Here is a 7,500-nt window from a genome sequence, read left to right on the forward strand (position 1 = left end):
GGTCAGGCCCACTCGGAGGCGGATAACTCCGGAACGCCGAGGCCGATTTCCTGCGGGTATGGCTCGTTGCGTGCGGCAGGAGGCGGCGCAGCGTTCGGTACCGAGCACTCGGAGGTGCGGTGCTGCCCGCCGGAGTGACAGCGAAAGGCTGCGCACCGCTTTCCGCCTGCTAACTCGGCGTCCGTGAGACCGACCGACTCCGCTTTAGCACCGGAGCTAGAGTGGGGCAAGGGGCACCGAAGGGTACCGGAACGATGACGTTCGCACACCGGGAAGTCGAGTGCCGGGCCGCCGAAAGCGAGCAGGGTGCCACCGCTCGGGGCCCCGGTTTGTCCGTCCCACCCGGAGGCCCATATCTCCGGAAGACACAGGCCGATTTCCACCGGGTATGGCTCGTTGTGTGCGGCCGGACCAGGCGCAGCGGACGGTACCGAGCACTCGGAGGTCGGGCGCTGCCCGCCGGAGGTACAGCGAAAGGCTGCAAACCACTTTCCGCCGCCTCCCTCCGCGGGCGTGAGACCGACGGTCGTCGGGTTTGTTTCCGCGGCTAGAGCAGGACGAGGGGCAGCGAACGGTACCGGAAGGAACCCGGTCGCACACCGGGAAGTCGACTAGCGGGCCGCCGAAAGCGAGCACGGGGCCCCGGTTTGTCCGTCCCACCCGGAGGCCCATATCTCTGGAAGGCACAGGCCGATTTCCACCGGGTATGGCTCGTTGTGTGCGGCCGGACCAGGCGCAGCGGACGGTACCGAGCACTCGGAGGTCGGGCGCTGCCCGCCGGAGGTACAGCGAAAGGCTGCAAACCACTTTCCGCCACCTCCCTCCGCGGGCGTGAGACCGACGGTCGTCGGGTTTGTTTCCGCGGCTAGAGCAGGACGAGGGGCAGCGAACGGTACCGGAACGAACCCGGTCGCACACCGGGAAGTCGACCAGCGGGCCGCCGAAAGCGTGCTCGGGTCCCCGGTTTGTCTGTCCCACCCGGAGGCTGATATCTGAGGAAGTCCGAGGCCGATTTCCTCCGGCTAACTCGGCGGGCAATGTGTCCCCCCCACCATCTTCGGCTGATTACCGTGGCTGGACCGGATCAAGGAGCAACGGAACCGTGCCAGAACGACGTCGGTCGGACGGCGTGAACTGATAGTGCCGAGGCCGGAAACCGAGCCGGAAATGTGCACCGATTTATTGGTCCCACTCGCAGGCCCATATCTCCGGAAGGCCGAGGCCGATTTCCTCCGGGTATGGTTCGCTGCGTGCAGCCGGAAGGGGAGCAGCGGACGGCACTGAGCAGCCGGAGGTGCGGCGCTGCCCGCCGGAGCTGCAAGCGAAAGGCTGCGCACCGCTTTCCGCTGGTTAACTCGGCAGGCCGTCAGGCCGACCGACTCCGCTTCAGCACGGGAGCTAGAGTCGGGCAAGGGGCACCGAAGGGTACCGGAAGGATCACGTTCGGACACCGGGAAGTCGAGTGCCGGGCCGCCGAAAGCGAGCTCGGGGCCCCGGTTTGTCCGTCCCACCCGGAGGCCCATATCTCGAGAAGGCACAGGCCGATTTCCTCCGGGTTTGGCTCGCTGCGTGCGGCCGGACGAGGTGCAGCGAACGGTACCGAGCACTCGGAGGTGCGGCGCTGCCCGCCGGAGGTACAGCGAAAGGCTGCAAACCGCTTTCCGCCTCCTCTCCCCTCGGGCGTGAGACCGACGGTCGTCTGGTTTGCTTCCGCGGCAAGAGCAGGACGAGGGGCACCGAGCGGTACCAGAACGAACCCGGTCGCACACCGGGATGTCGAGTGCCCGGCCCAAACCCGCTACCCCCCCCCCCACCCGAAAGCGAGCCACGGTTTGTGGATTAAAAGTGAAGCGGCAAAGATTTGTAAAACAGCGTGAAATGATGAACCAGAAGCCCAAAGTAATGGTGGGAATAAAAGTTCCGAAATGTGAAATGGTGAACCAGAAGTTGTGTGAACTGTTTAACCCAAAGTGGCAAAAATGGATTAAAAGGGGTGAAATGATCGACCGCAAAGCAGGGCAAGCATTAAACAAAAGCAGCAGCATTTTTTAAAAAGGGACAAATGGTTTACCAGAATCCCAAAAGAATGCTCAGAGACTTAAGTGCCAAAGGGGCAAATGGTTAACCAGAAGCTGGGTGAACTGCTTAACCCAAAGTGGGAAAAAGGATAAAAAAGGGGTGAACTGATCAACCAGAAGTCGACAACAATGTGCGGCGATTAAGTCTGAAAGAGGGAAAGGTTGACCGGAAAGCAGGGAAATGATTAAACAAAAGCAGAAAAATTCAGTAAAAAGGGGCAAGTGGTGAACCAGAAGTTGGGTGAACTGCTTAACCAAAAGTGGGAAAGAGGATTAAAAGGGGAGAAATGTTGAACCAGATGTCGAAAACAATGCGCGGCGATGAAGTCTGAAAGAGGAAAAGGTTGACCGCAAAGCAGGGAAAGGATTAAACAGAAGCAGCAATATCTTTTAAAAAGGGACAAATGGTGAACCAGAATCCCAAAAGAATGCTCAGAGACTTAAGTCCCAAAGGGGCAAATGGTTAACCAGAAGCTGGGTGAACTGTTTAACCAAAAGTGGGAAAAAGGATTAAAATGTTGTGAAATGATTAACCAGAAGGCGAAAGCAAAGTGCGGCGGCGAAGTCCTAAAGGGGAAAAGGTTGACCATAAAGCAGGGAAATGATTAAACAAAAGCAGAAAAATTCAGTAAGAAGGGGCAAATGGTTAACCAGAAGTTGGGTGAACTGCTTAACCAAAAGTGGGAAAGAGGATTAAAAGGGGAGAAATGTTGAACCAGATGTCGAAAACAATGCGCGGCGATGAAGTCTGAAAGAGGAATAGGTCGACCGCAAAGCAGGGAAATGATTAAACAAAAGCAGAAAAATTCAGTAAAAAGGGGCAAATGGTGAACCAGAAGCTGGGTGAACTGCTTAACCAAAAGTGGGAAAAAGGATTAAAAGGGGAGAAATGTTGAACCAGATGTCGAAAACAAGGTGCGGCGATGAAGTCTGAAAGAGGAATAGGTCGACCGCAAAGCAGGGAAAGGTTTAATCAAAAGCAGCAATATCTTTTAAAAAGGGACAAATGGTGAACCAGAATCACAAAAGAATGCTCAGAGACTTAAGTCCCAAAGGGGAAATGGTTAACCAGTAGCTGGGTGAACTGTCCAACCCAAAGTGGGAAAAAGGATTAAAAGGGGTGAAATGATTAACCAGAAGGCGAAAGCAAAGTGCGGCGGCGAAGTCGTAAGGGGAAAAGGTTGACCAGAAAGCAGGGAAAGCATTAAACAAAAGCGGCAACATTTTTAAAAAAGTGGCAAATGGTTAACCAGAATCCCAAAAGAATGCTCAGAGACTTAAGTCCCAAAGGGGAAATGGTTAACCAGAAGCTGGGTGAACTGGTGAACCAAAAGTGGGAAAAAGGATTAAAAGGGGAGAAATGTTTAACCAGAAGGCAAAAGCAAAGTGCGGCGGCGAAGTCCAAAAGGGGAAAAGGTTGACAAGAAAGCAGGGAAATGATTAAACCAAAGCGGAAAAATTCAGTATAATGGGGCAAATGGTTAACCAGAAGCTGGGTGAAATGGTTAACCGAAAGTGGCAAAAAAAGATTTAAAGGGGAAAAATGATTAACCAGAAGTCGACAACAATGCGCGGCGATGAAGTCTGAAAGGGGAAAAGGTTGACCACATAGCAGGGAAACGATTAAACAAAAGCGGCAACATTTTTAAAAAAGTGGCAAATGATTAACCAGAATCCCAAAAGAATGCTCAGAGACTAAGTCCCAAAGGGGAAATGGTTAACCAGAAGCTGGGGGAAATGGTTAACCAAAAGTTGCAAAAATGATTAAAAGGGGTGAAATGATTAACCAGGAGGCTAAAGCAATGTGCCGCGGTGAAGTCTGAAAGAGGGAAAGGTTGACCAGAAAGCATTAAACAAAAGCGGCAACATTTTTTAAAAATTGGCAAATGATTAACCAGAATCCCAAAAGAATGCTCAGAGACTAAGTCCCATAGGGGAAATGGTTAACCAGAAGCTGGGGGAAATGGTTAACCAAAAGTTGCAAAAATGATTAAAAGGGGTGAAATGATTAACCAGAATTCGAAAATAATGTGCGGCGATGAAGTCCTAAAGGGGAAAAGTTTGACCACAAAGCAGGGAAAGCATTAAACAAAAGCGGCAACATTTTTTAAAAATTGGCAAATGATTAACCAGAATCCCAAAAGAATGCTCAGAGACTAAGTCCCAAAGGGGAAATGGTTAACCAGAAGCTGGGGGAAATGGTTAACCAAAAGTTGCAAAAATGATTAAAAGGGGTGAAATGATTAACCAGGAGGCTAAAGCAATGTGCCGCGGTGAAGTCTGAAAGAGGGAAAGGTTGACCAGAAAGCATTAAACAAAAGCGGCAACATTTTTTAAAAATTGGCAAATGATTAACCAGAATCCCAAAAGAATGCTCAGAGACTAAGTCCCAAAGGGGAAATGGTTAACCAGAAGCTGGGGGAAATGGTTAACCAAAAGTTGCAAAAATGATTAAAAGGGGTGAAATGATTAACCAGGAGGCTAAAGCAATGTGCCGCGGTGAAGTCTGAAAGAGGGAAAGGTTGACCAGAAAGCATTAAACAAAAGCGGCAACATTTTTAAAAAAGTGGCAAATGATTAACCAGAATCCCAAAAGAATGCTCAGAGACTGAGTCCCAAAGGGGAAATGGTTAACCAGAAGCTGGGGGAAATGGTTAACCAAAAGTTGCAAAAATGATTAAAAGGGGTGAAATGATTAACCAGGAGGCTAAAGCAATGTGCCGCGGTGAAGTCTGAAAGAGGGAAAGGTTGACCAGAAAGCATTAAACAAAAGCGGCAACATTTTTTAAAAAGTGGCAAATGATTAACCAGAATCCCAAAAGAATGCTCAGAGACTAAGTCCCAAAGGGGAAATGGTTAACCAGAAGCTGGGGGAAATGGTTAACCAAAAGTTGCAAAAATGATTAAAAGGGGTGAAATGATTAACCAGGAGGCTAAAGCAATGTGCCGCGGTGAAGTCTGAAAGAGGGAAAGGTTGACCAGAAAGCATTAAACAAAAGCGGCAACATTTTTTAAAAATTGGCAAATGATTAACCAGAATTCCAAAAGAATGCTCAGAGACTAAGTCCCAAAGGGGAAATGGTTAACCAGAAGCTGGGGGAAATGGTTAACCAAAAGTTGCAAAAATGATTAAAAGGGGTGAAATGATTAACCAGGAGGCTGAAGCAATGTGCCGCGGTGAAGTCTGAAAGAGGGAAAGGTTGACCAGAAAGCATTAAACAAAAGTGGCAACATTTTTAAAAAATTGGCAAATGATTAACCAGAATCCCAAAAGAATGCTCAGAGACCAAGTCCCAAAGGGGAAATGGTTAACCAGAAGCTGGGGGAAATGGTTAACCAAAAGTTGCAAAAATGATTAAAAGGGGTGAAATGATTAACCAGGAGGCTAAAGCAATGTGCCGCGGTGAAGTCTGAAAGAGGGAAAGGTTGACCAGAAAGCATTAAACAAAAGCGGCAACATTTTTTAAAAATTGGCAAATGATTAACCAGAATCCCAAAAGAATGCTCAGAGACTAAGTCCCAAAGGGGAAATGGTTAACCAGAAGCTGGGGGAAATGGTTAACCAAAAGTTGCAAAAATGATTAAAAGGGGTGAAATGATTAACCAGGAGGCTGAAGCAATGTGCCGCGGTGAAGTCTGAAAGAGGGAAAGGTTGACCAGAAAGCATTAAACAAAAGTGGCAACATTTTTTAAAAATTGGCAAATGATTAACCAGAATCCCAAAAGAATGCTCAGAGACTAAGTCCCAAAGGGGAAATGGTTAACCAGAAGCTGGGGGAAATGGTTAACCAAAAGTTGCAAAAATGATTAAAAGGGGTGAAATGATTAACCAGGAGGCTAAAGCAATGTGCCGCGGTGAAGTCTGAAAGAGGGAAAGGTTGACCAGAAAGCATTAAACAAAAGTGGCAACATTTTTAAAAAATTGGCAAATGATTAACCAGAATCCCAAAAGAATGCTCAGAGACTAAGTCCCAAAGGGGAAATGGTTAACCAGAAGCTGGGGGAAATGGTTAACCAAAAGTTGCAAAAATGATTAAAAGGGGTGAAATGATTAACCAGGAGGCTGGAGCAATGTGCCGCGGTGAAGTCTGAAAGAGGGAAAGGTTGACCAGAAAGCATTAAACAAAAGTGGCAACATTTTTAAAAAATTGGCAAATGATTAACCAGAATCCCAAAAGAATGCTCAGAGACCAAGTCCCAAAGGGGAAATGGTTAACCAGAAGCTGGGGGAAATGGTTAACCAAAAGTTGCAAAAATGATTAAAAGGGGTGAAATGATTAACCAGGAGGCTAAAGCAATGTGCCGCGGTGAAGTCTGAAAGAGGGAAAGGTTGACCAGAAAGCATTAAACAAAAGCGGCAACATTTTTTAAAAATTGGCAAATGATTAACCAGAATCCCAAAAGAATGCTCAGAGACTAAGTCCCAAAGGGGAAATGGTTAACCAGAAGCTGGGTGAAATGGTTAACCAAAAGTTGCAAAAATGATTAAAAGGGGTGAAATGATCAACCAGAAGTCGAAAATAATGTGCGGCGATGAAGTCCTAAGGGGCAAAAGTCACCCAGAAGGCAGGGAAATGATCAAACGAAAGCAGCCAAAAAATTATTAAAAGAGGGGAACTGATGAACCAAAAGATGAGAAACGGCCCGCAGAGACTAAGTCCAAAACGGGAACTGGTGAACCGGAAATGATTAACCAAAAACTAAGTCCGAAGAGGGAACTGGTAAACCAGAACTTAGTAACCCGATTTTTAAAATTAATTATAAATGGGGAAACGATTGAGCAAAAGGCGGAAATTAAGTCACAGGGACCATGTCCGAAAGGGCAAGAGGTTACCCCGTAGGGGGCATTCGTCAACTCAATCTGAAAACTTTGGAGGCAAATCTGACCAAAATGCGGAAATCGGACCACACCGCGAGGGGCGCCATTCGACGGGGCAGGGTTAGACGCGTCGAACGGTACCTGAAGGTCCCGGCTGCGACACGTGAGTCCGGAGATATGGCCAGTCAAAGTCTGATGGGAGGTACCGAAGCCGAAAAATCGAAACGCGTTTGCGGCGATTCGGTGTCAGAGAGTCGGTCACGAATTCAAATTCGTCCCGCTGATTCGCCAATTGCCAGCCGGTTCCGGGGGGATTGGCGGGGTACCTGCAGGATAGTAAGAGGTGGCATGTCGAGACTTAGCCTGTTTACCAGACTTGTGTCTAGCGCCTCCAGGTCTGCAGAGACCGACCCGGGCTGCCGCCCAACCGACTTTTAAGCCTTTTGGGAGTGGGAATTTTTCCCATTTTTCCCCATTTTTCGGGTTTTTTGGTCGGGCTTGAAAACGGCGGCCCCGAGGCCTCCCGGGGCTGGCGGGCTTCGGCTCCCTTGCGAGAGGGTCCGAATTCCACCCGTTTAAGCCCAGAAAGGAGTTCGGAAGTCA

This window comes from Heptranchias perlo, unplaced genomic scaffold (genome assembly GCF_035084215.1).
Source record: "Heptranchias perlo isolate sHepPer1 unplaced genomic scaffold, sHepPer1.hap1 HAP1_SCAFFOLD_622, whole genome shotgun sequence".
Classification (NCBI taxonomy): Eukaryota; Metazoa; Chordata; class Chondrichthyes; order Hexanchiformes; family Hexanchidae; genus Heptranchias; species Heptranchias perlo.